Raw genomic sequence first — 13,840 nt, forward strand, 5'->3', positions numbered from 1 at the left:
GGACATCATTGCCAGCTTCCCTCTTGACTGCACCTGGGGGCGGGGTGGGATCGCCAACGCCAGAGGTTCCTCCCTTCTAGGGAGCGAGAACGGCGCTGTAAGGTGCAGCAGATCCTGAGCAGCTTCGAAAACTTCCGGCGTCAAAGGAAGCGGCAGCTGCTGGCCCGTAGGGACCGGTGAACGTGCGGGGCAACTGCCTTGCCTGGGCAGGAGTCAATGCGGCCCTAACGGGGGATCTCAAGCTGTCGCCCACCTGGGGTCTCCCTACGTTAGATTTAGCCAGAGGTGACCGACTGTCCGGCTTCTTTTTCTTCTGAGGCACCAGCGAGTGAGAGTGGTGCCTGCTCTCCACTGGGCCTCGGGAGGTGCCGTGCGGGTGCCGAACATCCCGGGACGAGTCCTTTCTTGGCACCGAACTCGATGACGGCGCCGAGGCACTCCACGTTGACAAGGACGTGTTCAGAGCGGGTCCCCTGAGCCCGGGTCCGAATGGGGGTGTAGAGCTGCCTCCATGAGGATCACTTTTAGCCGCTGCTCCCTTTCTTTAAGAGTTCTAGGGCGGAACTCGCAGCAGATTTTACAGCGATCCTTTTGGTGACCCTCCCCTAGGCACCATAAACACGAGAAGTGTGGATCACTCTTTGGCATGCACTTCAAGCAGACCACACAGTTTTTAAACACCAGGGACCGTGGCATACCACGGCTCCGGGAAGTCGGAAGGGGGTAGAGACCCCCAACAACTCTAACTACCAAGATAAACTAACTATGTACAAACAGCTGGAGTTGAATGCGCTTGCTAAAGCAAGGCTACAGGAAGTTCCAGGCACCGTAACTATCGGTAAGAAGGAACTGAGAGGGTGGTGGGTTGGTAGAGCTCTATATTGAGTGCCATGAAGGCTCAACTCCAGGGGGTGCTTGGAACAACCCGACGGATGAGGCTATGGGAAAAATCTTCCGGATACCGTGCACGTGCGCACACACCTGATTGGAATCAACATGATCAAACACTCGAAGAACAACAGATACTTTTGTAACTTAAGAAAATGTAATAAATACAGGGGAAAGAACTTGTAAAGGGCAAAGAACAGTCATTTCAGAAACACACCAAGCGTGTCTTTCACAGGTCAGTGTCTGAGCAGCTGTGATTGCCTGTACTCTCCCTTGGGGAGGAGAGGTAGGGGTAGTGCAGTAGCCCCGGATGCCACATGGAATGTGGGGGGTAGGAGGTGGGGGGGGAGGTAGGGAGGTCCCAGAAGGCAGTTCTTTATGGGCTGCAGAGGGAGGCGAGCAGGGGATTGTTGAACCTGAAGGTCAGCAAGAGTCTCCAGCATGTCTGTTTGCTGCCTGAGAAGTGCTAGCATCTCCTGCAGCACGTCCCTCTCCTTTTCCTGCGCCTTTTTCCTCTCTGCTCTATCCTTGGCCAGCTGTCCGTGAGGGTGATCCTCCAAGCCCTGTGCTCGGTATCCGAAGCAGCAGAGGCTTGCAGGATCTTTTGGAACATGTCATCCCGCATCCTCTTCCTTCTCCTCCTTATCTGGCTGAGCCGCTCTGCTGGTGTGGATGGAGAGACCCTCAAGGCCACATTTCCAGCTGCAAAAGATGCAACGCACAGAGGTACTATAGGTTTCAGAGTAGCAGCCGTGTTAGTCTGTATTCGCAAAAAGAAAAGGAGGACTTGTGGCACCTTAGAGACTAACAAATTTATTTGAGCATAAGCTTTCGTGAGCTACAGCTCACTTCATCGGATGCATTCAGAGGTACTATAGTGAGTGTATTCAAAATATAAAAGGAAATTTGGTATACTGAACTCACTCCCTTTGATCCACACAAGTTACCAGCACTACATTCTCACTTGTCCTTGGGATTTATAGATCACAACGGTAGTCCCAGCCATGGTGAGTATGGCCCAGAGGGGGAGGCGGCGGCGAGTTGGGACAATAAGGCAGGGGGTACCTCACAGGCATGAGTATATGCAGATAGGGAAACTGAACTAAATACTGGCACTGTTTTCCACAGGCGGTGCTGATTTTAGCCAATATCTCACTCCTGAGGGTAATGGAGGCTGAAAGGGAACAGCTTCTTCAGGCATCAGGTTGCCGCCCGGGACCTTATGCTGCTAGCCTGTGTGCTGCAGTGGTGCCTGCTGAATTGCTGAGTGGTATGAGAAAGTGTCCTACGATGGCAGAAGAAATAAGGTAGCCCTCCCCAGAAACCTTTGGCAGAGGATTGCAGAGTACCTGCAGAAAAGTTTCCTCAAGATCTCTACGGAGGATGCACAGGACATCCCTGTGCACATAAATAGAGTGTTCTGTGGGCCCCCCACTGCCTAACCCTAGAGCGGGATGAGCTTCAGATAGCAACTCTGCCTTTACTGGTTGTTTCATTACCTCATCTAGCATAAGTAAAAAAGAGTAAATCATCAGATGTGTCCTGCTACTTTGCGGGTTCCGTCCCTGTCATTTCAAAGCAAACAGCATAACTTACAGAGGTTCCTTCCCCTACTTCAGGCTCACTCGAGCTTGACCATTTGTCTCTGAGTCATTAGTGATGGAGAACCAACTTCCGAGCGTTGGAGATGCTTCCAGCCCCTTCTGTCTATTTCCTTGATGGATTATTTAATTCTGACTCCCAGGACCAAGGGTAGGAGATAGTGATGGGGCTGGGAGGGGTGAGAGACTCCTGCTCAGCCTTGTTATGAATCCCGGCTTGTCCTCATGGAGCGCAGATGTCTGCAGAAAAGGACCTGGGGATTACAGTGGACGAGAAGCTGGATATGAGTCAGCAGTGTGCCCTTGTTGCCAAGAAGCCTAATGGCATTTTGGGCTGCATTAGTAGGAGCATTGCCAGCAGATCAATGGAAGTGATTATTCCCCTCTATTCGGGGCTGGTGAGGCCACATCTGGAGTATTGCATCCAGTTTTGGGCCCCCCGACTACAGAAAGGATGTGGACAAACTGGAGAGAGTCCAGCGAAGGGCAACGAAAATGATCAGGGTCTGGGGCACATGACTTACGAGGAGAGGCTGAGGGAACTGGGATTGTTTACTCTGAGAAGAGAAGAATGAGGGGGGATTTGATAGCTGCTTTCAACTACCTGAAAGGGGGTTCCAAAGAGGATGGCTCTAGACTGTTCTCAGTGGTGGCAGATGACAGAACAAGGAGTAATGGTCTCAAGTTTCAGTGGGGGAAGTTTAGGTTGGATATTAGGAAACACTATTTCACTAGGAGGGTGGTGAAGCACTGGAATGGGTTCCCTAGGGAGGGGGTGGAATCTCCCCCCTCAGAGGTTTTTAAGGCCCGGCTTGACAAAGCCCTGGCTGGGATGATTTAGTTGGGGTTGGTCCTGCTTTGAGCAAGGGGTGGGACTACATGACCTCCTGAGGTCTCTTCCAACCCTAATCTTCTATGATTCTATGACTGTCGGGACTGGTTGGACTGCCTCCGCTCAGGTTCCTCCGAAGTATCCAGGGAGCTTTTGGGGTGGTGGTGAGGTCTCCGCCAAGGATGACATGCAGCTCTTTGTAAAAGAAGCAGGTCTTCAGCTCTGCAGCTGAACGCTTCTTAGTCTCCCTTGCCCTTCTGGTATGCCTGCTGAAGCTCCTGGGCTTTCAAGCAGCACTGCTGCTGGTCCCTAGTCTTGTAGCCCTTCTCCCCCATGCCCTGAGCAATCTGCTTGTAGATGTCAATGTTTCTACAGCTGTACTGGAGCTGTGTGTGCACGGCAAAGCCTCTTCTCCCCATAGACCCAGGAGATCCAACATATCCTGTGCTCTCCAAGCAGAAGCGCGTCTGCAGCGTGGAGCTAGCATGGTCAGCTGGGCAGTTACTAGATGTGCTCAAGAGTTGCTAGGTGAGCTCTCCAAGCCAGGCAAACAGGAAATGCAATTTCATAAATTCACAGGGTGGCTTCCTGTGTACCTGGCCGCTGGGCAGCAGAGTTCAAAACATTGACCAGAGTGGTCAAGGTGGGGCATTGTGGGACAGCTCCTGGATGCCACTAACAGCCGATGTAAGTAACACAGTATCTACACTGATAATGCGTCAACCTAATTACATCAGTCTAAACCCTATGCCGCCCATGGAGATGGAGTATTTATATCGGCATAGCAGGTGAGTTACATCAGTGGGAGTGAAATTTTAGTGTAGACACTCTTGCATCGACCTAACTCTACAGTGTAGACCAGGCCTTGATTCTTAAAAGATCAGGACACTTTTACTTAGGAGACTGAGGCCCTGCTTCTGCAAACCTGGATGTGTTTAACTTCCTGCACATGGCAGGTCCCATCAACTCAGTGTGAATATTCACATGAAGTGTAATTTGGGAATCTAACTTTAGGCACCTAGGTTTGAAAATCTGGGCCTAGGATGATCATTCTGTGCAACTTTTCCACGTTGCTGATGGATGCCACAAAACCTGCTAAAAAATTATTCTGCAGATACCCTCCATTTGTCAAAGCTTGAGAATTTTGCACAAATGTATGACCCTGGTTATGTCAGCAATTCCAGCTCTAATGAAGAGATTTATCATGTCTTGTATTTTGGTGAGAAAAGCAAAGTACTGGACTCTGCAGGGAGGTGAACATGTAGATTAGCTCAGCAAGTTCTGCAAGGGGAAATGGGGACACCTCGTGGATTTGAGATGAAATTACAGGGACTGTCAAATTATCGTTAATAATCCCACATATTAATAATAATAATAATAATTAATTATATTAATAATTAATAATAATCCCCATAATCGTTAATTATCCCACATTTAAAATGGGATACTCCTTCCAGTTGCTCTATTTTTTGCCACACATATAGTATATGAAATGGCCTATGTTATATTAATTATTATTATTATTATTATTAATAAATGAAAGGCCGCATTATAAGGCAGACATACAGAAGCACAAATAACTCAAAATTAGTTGACTTCTTGGTGATCAAAAATGTTATTATTAAGTAATTATTAAATAATGTACCCCAAAATTACATATAAATTACATACAAATCATGACCAACATTTTCAAACAGGAGTGCCCAAATCTAGGCACCTATGCTGGGATCTGGAATGAAATTCAATGGTATTTCGCTGCCTTGCTCCCTTAATCTCCTTTGAAAATCCCATCCCCAAAATACTTATTTAGGAAGTTACAAAAAAGTGGCCTGATTTTCAGAAGACCTGAGCATGCACAGTTCCCAGGGCGCTTAGCACCTCTGAAAATCAGGCCACTTTTATGTAGGTGCTTAACTTTAGGCCCCCAGGTTTGAAAATTTAGCTTAAATCCTATATTCTCTTTTTAAATTCTGATGACATTAGTAAATCACTCAAAGTTCATGCTGATTGAATTATAGCCATAGAGCCTGATTCAAAGGCCTTCCATTGTCTTCAGCTGACTTTGGATCAGGCCTGTATGCCCTTCCCCTCTGAAAAGGTTTACATTTTTAAAATGTAATTCAATTTTCCTCAAAAATGGTTGAAATCTGGAAAGACGCTGCAAAGATTTGTGTGAGTGGCAAAAAATCACTTATGTTAAGGAAATTTTTAAGAGCAGGTTAGACCAACACCTGTCAGGGATTGTCTAGATTAGCGGTTCTCAAACTTCAGCAACCCGAGGACCCCCATTTTGACTTAAAACTTTCCACAGACCCCCAAGCCTACCACTCAGCCCCAGGCCCCACCCCCACTCCACCCCTTCACCCGAGGCCTCACCCCCACCCCACCTCTTCTTATCCCTGTGCCCCTCCTCTTTCCACCCCCTCCTCCAAGCACACCCCCTTCGCACTCCTCCCCCTCCCTCCCAGCGCCTCCTGCACGCCAGGGAACCAAGAGTACTCCAGGGGGTCCACTGGCCCCGCTAATTAACTCCTCCCTCCCAGCACCTCCTGAACAGCTGTTTCCCAGCATGCAGGAGGCACTGGGAGGGAGGGGGAGGAGTTGATCAGCTGGGACGGTGGACCCCCTGGAGTACCCTCACGGACTCGGACCCCCTGGAGTACCCTCACGGACTCCCAGGTGTCCGCGGACCCCAGTTTGAGAAACGCTACTCTAGATAATACTTAGTCTTGCCCTTAGTACAGGGCACTAGATTAGATGACCTCTCGAGGTCCCTTCCAGTCCTACAATTCTATGATTCTGTTTGTTTATTAAAGGGTTTTACTCCAAAAATCTGTTTTAAACTTTAAAATACATATCTTTAGAGAAATGTGGCCTGGGACTCAGGTGACCTGGATTCACTCCTCAGCTCTGCTACAGACTTACTGAATGACCTTGATCAAATCACTTAATCTTTCTGTGCCTTAGTTCCCCATCTGTAAAATGGTGATTCTAGTATTTCCTTTTTTCCACCTTTATTCTGTTTCAAGTGAAAGCTCTTTGGAACAGGGACTGTCTCTTACCATATGTATGTATAGTACTGCCCAACAGGGCTCCAGTCTCAGGTGGGACCTATAGGTATTACTGTAATACAAATAATAACATCAATGAGATAACTGTCTAGAAGACAGTGTAACTGACCCCACTTGGGGCCCACAGACCTTGAGCCCACAGACCTTGGGGCTAAAACCATGAGATGCTCTCACTTAAGCTAAAGCACATAGCTAATTAGCTAGAAGCAATAATAGATTTATAAACCTCTGATGTGGGCCAGCCACTAGTTGGGGTTACAGTAGCAGCTAGGAAGAGGAAGCAGACATTTGTCTTGGGGTTAATGGGAAGGTTTGACAGCTGGGAGTGTCTGAGATGGAGCAGAGGAATTAGAGAGGGATGCTTTCCTATGATGAAGTGAGCAGGTATTTGTCAGGCAACGTAGCAGGAGGGTTCAGCAGCTGGGATGCTGGTGGGGACAACTAGTAGAGGAAATTAACAGAAGGGAATAGTAGCTTCCCAGAAGTCATTCAACAAACAGACCTTCTCATTCAAATAAACCCTTGCACAGTGTGAATTAGGTGCAGCTTTTATTTCCTCTTTACCATTATTAAGAAGGAGTGCTTGGATTAGTTTCCTTCTCCACCATGTGTATTTGAACAACAAGTTGAGAAGGCCTGGGATCACAGTGATTTTTGACAGTGTAGAGCCCCTGCGTCCCTCTGCTCATGTCTCGGTGATATCCCTGCACTATTGCATTAGGACTGGACACTCGTATGGCGATGGGGGGTCTTCTAGACGCTGGCACACCCTTCACAATGGTGTATATGTTAATATTTCTAACAGATGCATCCGATGAAGTGAGCTGTAGTTCACGAAAGCTTATGCTCAAATAAATTGGTTAGTCTCTAAGGTGCCACAAGTACTCCTTTTCTTTTTGCGAATACAGTCTAACACGGCTGTTACTCTGAAACACTGCCCTCTGTATTAGTGCCTTTGCTTTCCTTACTAGGTTCCTCTTTTACGGAGGAGGAGTCCTGTTCGGGTTCCTGCACTGGGTCTTTTTGCTCAGGAGTTGAAGACTGAATTTCTGCAACAGCAGCTGCTCCTGACATAGGCTGTTCCTCACAGCTCTCAGGACTGTTTTTACAGCCATCAGAAAAGGGCTGGCTCTCCTCTGCCTTTATCTTAGCTTGCCTTTCTATTTCCCTCATCTTCTTTCTGGCCTGATGCCCCCTCCATGCAGCTTGGATTTGAATTGCAGCATGAGAGATCCCATGCTGCTGTGTCCTGCTTTCAAAGACATTTAGTGTAGGTAAGTCACTAGGCAACACAAAACCTTTCCTTTTGAGTGAAGATTCTACTTTCGGGAAGATTGCGATGGGCATAAAGAAGGTGCCTTCTCTTTTGTTAGTCTTGTGCTGGCTTCTTAAACTGTCACTTTTAGTGATGTTACTTGTTGTCCTGGAGTCCCAATCCCACAGTTGATCAAACCTTAGAATGAGTGGAAATAGCTTTCTCTTGCTTTCTGCTCTCCTTTTCTTTTTTAATTGTAGGCCTTCATCCTTGCCATATGTGTTAAATCCAAGAGGCAATTCCTGTCGTGTCCTGTAGCCTCGAAAAACTACCTGAATTTTGGCAGCGGCTTTATTCATCCCATCGATCTCCCTTCTGACCTGACAACCTCGCCAGGCGGACTGAATGATTGTTGCTGACTGGTTTTCTTTTTGAAGTTGCTGTTGTGTTTTTCTTTGTCTGATTCTGTGCTGCCGGGATGGCACCTCACTTTGGCACACAGGCGTGGAATGGAAAAGCTTGGCATAGCTTAGAAACTCTTGCTTATGAACAGTTTGGCTACTTTTACGACCTTCACTTCTCCCTATTGTCAATAGCCTGTGCCTGGCAGCATCTTTATCCACTTTCTCAAAGATAGCATTTGCACAGTACACCTGCCTGGCAGTGTTGTGTTAATTCCTTGTATCCCAGCTGCTTTTGGAACATTTGCTGTTGTGTATGGAACATATTGCTCACCTTGTCTGTAATGTGAAAATGTAACATATTTGTTAGAGATGTCTGAAGGCTCATATTCGGGTTTCTCATCCCTCATCACACGATTGGATGTTTTGTTGGCATTTAGGACTTTTTTCATGATCTTTTAGCAACAAGAAATCCAACTGCTGTTATATCTTTTCCTTCCATGTTCCATGCCCCCTTGCAACCTGCTTGGATTACAGAAAGAGAATCATGTTCAGCAACTCGCTTTACCCCTACAGAGGAATCTCTCCATTAAGTGCAGTGTGCTCTCCAGTGAGTGTATCAGTAACCACAGCACTTGTGGCTACAGGGCTGGAATAGCAATATTTCTGTGCTCAAATCCACATGCATAGCCTAACCCCAAACAGTTCTGCTTTCTGACCGCTGCCGCCTTCTGTTTCTTTTGCTAATGTTGCGGTCAATGTGGGCTTCCTTCTCCTGCTACTTAAAAATAACTTTGCCAACAAACTATCTTCTACTTAAGCAAGCAATGAGTATACCTGAACCAGCAGGGCATGCCTCAGGTACATTCAGCATTATGGGCACTAGTGACCAAGGAAGACACATCCTGCTGTGGTTCATTGCTTTCAGACCAGCTCCTCAATCGGAAATTTCAGGCTGTTGGAGGGATGTTCTGTACCATCTCCTTCGATGGTATGAAGAGGATTGTGGCAGAAAAAGAAGAGTTAGGGTGATAAAACTCCTCTTAGCCACAACTGAGAGTCCAAAGTGTTTCAATTCTTATTTCTCTTGACTATTTGCTGCTGTGGTTTTTGGGTTCATCGCGCTGGCCAGACTCTCCATACCCTCCTATTCTCATCACCCTTTCAGCAGCACTATGTGACCCAATGCCTCTTTCCATTTCAAAATGGAGCCAGGAGTGTTAAGCAGCTCCCAGTTTGGCTCCTATGATAGAAAACGAGATTTCATGCTCTCTAGAGAGCAATGAAGCATCGCTACAAAGCTAGCTGGGGACTCTTCTCAGTATCCTGAAAGGGCGGCTGGGGATTCTCTTCCTGTCAGTTTCCTTCTTGTTCTGCACAACAATGAGAACTATGGAACAGGTTATAACTCTCCCACGTGACCCTGACATTCAGGGACAAGGGCCTTCTGTACATGGCTGTCCACAGCCCCCCTCAGCCCCGACACCCCTTCCCATGACTCTACAGAAGTCGGTCTGTGAGATCAGGATCTGTGTAGTGAGGTGGGGATTAGGAGGGCAAGAGTGGGCAGTGTGCAAGCCCACTATGGGACAGGTGGGCTGGAGAATGCCCATCTTTCCCCCAGCACAGATTGCTCATAAAGAGAAACTTGGGGCTATATTATCCGTTCTAACACAGACTCTCTAAAGCAGGGAACCATCTTTAAAGGAGGTCCTGGAGCAACCCCTGGAGGTTCATTGTAGCCATGGGGGTTGCTGAGTTAGGGGAGAGTCTAAAAGATATCTTCCCAACAGGAACAACTTGGGGGAAGCTCCACAAGAGATTCCTCATAAGTGTTTCTCTCTCCTCTCAGTTTCCCTGTAGGAGGGCTCGACCTGGTCTATCGCTATTTGAAAGACAATGAGATGGCTTGGGATAGGACACGATCCTTCTTTCTGGAAGTACCAGGTAATGCTTTCAAGCTAGGAGCCAAATTTTAGTTTGGCTTATTACATTTAACATGGGCACGGATATTATTTATTCCTACTGGAGCATCCTTTAAGACTAGACATGTGTTAGTGTTTACTGCTAAGCCTCTAGCTGCTGGCCAGTGGCCTTGTGTTTTGAAACACCAAAAAACACCTTCCTTTGTGCTTGTAGTACACGTGCCATACCAGCAGGCCCATGGGGGAGCATGGTGCATCATGGCTACCATCAGCTCCCTTCAGCAGCTTCCACTGAAATCAATGCAGGCTACTGATTTAGGTGCTTAACTATAAACTTCAGAGCCTAACTACACCTTCATATGTTTTGGCAATTCGTATTTTTCATACATGAGCTACAATAATTTGACAGTGCCATGGGTCCCAATTCAGCAAGGGAGGAATCCCATTGACTTCAATGGACCTACTGTTGTGATTAAGGTAAGGCATATGCTTTCATATGTCACAGCCCCACTTGTGAACTCTAAGAGGAGAGTGGAAGGAGCCAGACAACTCAGTTTGCACCTTTGGACTTCGGGTATTGTTGCTCTCTGTTCATGCGAGAAGGACCAGGGAAGTAAGTGGGTGAAGGAATAAGCCCCTAACACCCTACAAGAGTTCTCAGCAAAGAACCAAACCAGAATGTCAATAACCATGTCAAATTTTAGCTCACTTGCAAATGAAACGTCTGATGGTGAAATTCTTTGGATAAGAATTAGAAATTGGACAAAACTAAAATCTCAGATCCACACAACTTCCCGACTTTCCTCCTCCCACACCAGTTAAAAGTGAGTTTCACTTAGCCTTAGATACAACCAATCTCATTCAAAGCCAAAACTGCTGGAGTGGGGAGGCACTGTTACTTGTGTGGGTTTGGATGGAGACAGATGAAATCGCAGCAAGGGATCTTGGCTTATTGAAGTCTTCTGTGATGACAGAAAGGGCTATGCTAGTGGCAGCAGCATGAGAGGACGGCAGACTGAGAGGACTGGTCAGGAAAGCAGAAAGAAGGGTAAAGCTAGAGGATTCCCTTCATTCAATGGGACAGTGACCCAGCATTTATCTTATTTTAAAAAGTCCTGTTGTGATAACTGGGCCGACAAATTTACCCTAATTGTAAGCTCAACTGTGAAAGCTCAGGAGTGAAAGCTCCTAAGATGTCACAATAACCTATAACAACAAATGTTGATGGGAAAAGGCGCAAAAAGAGACAGACAGACTGAATTGGTCCAAACAAAAAGACTTACTGATATAATTCAAGGACTTTATTATGATCATGCCTGCTAAAGAAGAACAGTGTGAGACTGGAAATCAATGAACCAAAATGGGTGTGTCAGAAATTAGGCTAATTGAAGAGGAAAAAAGACCCATCACTCCCTTTTGGGGTTCTTAAAAAACAAAGACTTTATGGAAGAAACAGACAGAGGCAACTGTTACACTTGCCATAGGTACCGACTCCATGAGTGCTCCAGGGCTGGAGCACCCCCGGGGAAAAATTGGTGGGTATTCTTCCCCCAGCTGACCTCGCCTCCCCTCCTGAGCAGGCCGCGTCCCCGCTTCTCCTCCCAGTGTTTGCCGCCGAAAAACAGCTGTTTTGTGGTGTAACAAGCTCTCGGAGGAAGTGGGGAGGAGCGGGAATGTGGCACGCTCAGAGGAGAAGGCGGGGAAGAGGCAGGGCCGGGCCGGGGATTTGGGGAAAGGGTTGGAATAGGGGCAGGGAGGGGGCAGAGTTGGGGTGCGGACTTTGGAGAAAGTGTTGGAATGGGGGTGGGGCGGGGTCGAGCACCCACTGGCGCCAGCAGAAGTCGGCACCTATGACACTAGCTGACTGAAAGAAGGGGAAGGAGTGAGCTTCACCATCATGGCAGACATCCCCTCTGTCTTCTAGGACCCCAGACCTTCTTCATCCTAATCCTGAGATGTCCTGACCAGATCAGGCCACAAAAAAGGAGCCAGATCACACCACTTATCTCCACAGGCTCCAGCTAAATGCCGAACACCACATAGGATGAGATATGGTCCTCACCACCCGCCATGGGTCCTTTTCCTTCCCCGTGTTATTTCTTTTCTTTCTCCTTCCATCTAATAAGAGTCTGGCTAGCTGTCCAAAACTGCATATTTTATAGCACTACTGTGACCAGAAAGGCAGCTAAATACAATGCCCTAAACAGCCTGATGGTGGTACAAGTTTGTCAGGTCTCTGAGTGGCTGACAAGACTGTGTGCTGTATCTGTGTTTTTCCAGCAGCAAGGGTGCAAGTGAAAATCAACACCCTAGACAGAAGCTGCATTTTCTATCTTTGCTATTCTTTTCCCTTTTGTATATGTGTTTGTTCTGTCTTCTAAGAAACGGGATCGGCTTTAACAGCAGCAGATCCAGGCCATCTCAACTAACTTATTCTCTCTTCCCCCGGACAGACAGTTATTTCCCTCTGTAATACCATCTAAGAGACTGTGAAACAAGGAGGGGAGGTAGGAACTTTCTTCTTAAAACTCTCTCCAGCTGAAAGGGAAAAGAGGTGTTGTTACAATGAAAGCCTTCTTTAATACCTTACATTTAAAATGCTTTAACTGTTTTCCCTTTTTTTCTGTATCTTTAATAAAAGGTTAAAGGGTTTTGAATGATGTGTTTGCTATGGTACTAAGCAGGCTAAGGTCTCTGATACCAAACCTTGTTTAAAAGAGTTTAATGCTGGATGGTTTCAGGGTCAAGTTAACACCTTTGACTCTTTGAGCCCATATATTCCACCTCGTTAATACAATATTCCCCACCTTCACGGAATATTTGCTACTGAGGCAGGAATTCCTCTTTATTAAGCCACTATACCCCAGTAACATATGGACTCCTAATACTTCACAGAGCTCTAAGAAGTGGGAATTAGCCATTTACATAGGGAATACTGCATTGAAGTAGAACCTCCTACACTAGCAAAAGGGAAATTGGGGGCAGTAGGAAGACATTTTTTGTTTAAAGGGGGTGACAGTACAACAAGCAGAGCAGTGAAGTCAATTGTAAAAAGAAAGCTTTACAAAGTGATCTACGAGTCCAGATTCTCAGCTTTTTATTTTCACTCATTTTTGCCTATTTTAACAACTCGTAACTTCCCTGAATTGTTTTCTTCATCAAGGTTTTGAATTGCAGCTATGTGTATTTGAGCAGAAATCACTTGTTTCATTAGCAATCAGATAAACACCACTATTAAAAGCCTTCTCTCAGAGCCTACATTCCACACTTTTTTCAGCCCCAAACATTTTTCCAATAAGTGTTTGAGGCTGCTGCTACGTGCACACAGGAGACCTGCAGCCAGCAAAAACAGGAAGTCACACAGGCTGTTATTTACAGCAGACCGTGTGAACGGTATGTGCATTCCAGTGAAAGCCCCTTTAAAGGAACTTTCCCAGTTTGTTTTACTCAGGTTTTCTTTTTTTAATGAAGAGATGCTTGGGAAACTAGTCCATACGTATGGTTTTACTTCAAGGTCCAGTAGTGGGCAGCCTCCACCTCTTCTTCACATACTGCATTGACTGCAGCATGGAAGTACCTCGGTTGTGGAGGAGATTCCAGTGGGGCAAGAATTACCTCTAGCAGGATGAGCTACGGTTTGAATGTTAGGTTTTACTAAAAGGCTTGCCATAGACATCAATGCTGCATGGTAAAGTTACAGCTGCTGGGGGCCTGGCAAAGATCGTCATCTATTGTGTTAGCTGCCGTAAGGAAGGAATCAAAGCAGGGAGTGAAGAGAAGCTTCCCGTGGGAATAAAAATGCTTCAGCGGCATGGCAGGCTGCCTCTCTTGCCTGTTGCCATCAGAAAACTCATTACCCATTGTGGT

The sequence above is a fragment of the Natator depressus genome, chromosome 5 (assembly GCF_965152275.1).
Source record: "Natator depressus isolate rNatDep1 chromosome 5, rNatDep2.hap1, whole genome shotgun sequence".
In the NCBI taxonomy this organism is placed as follows: domain Eukaryota; kingdom Metazoa; phylum Chordata; order Testudines; family Cheloniidae; genus Natator; species Natator depressus.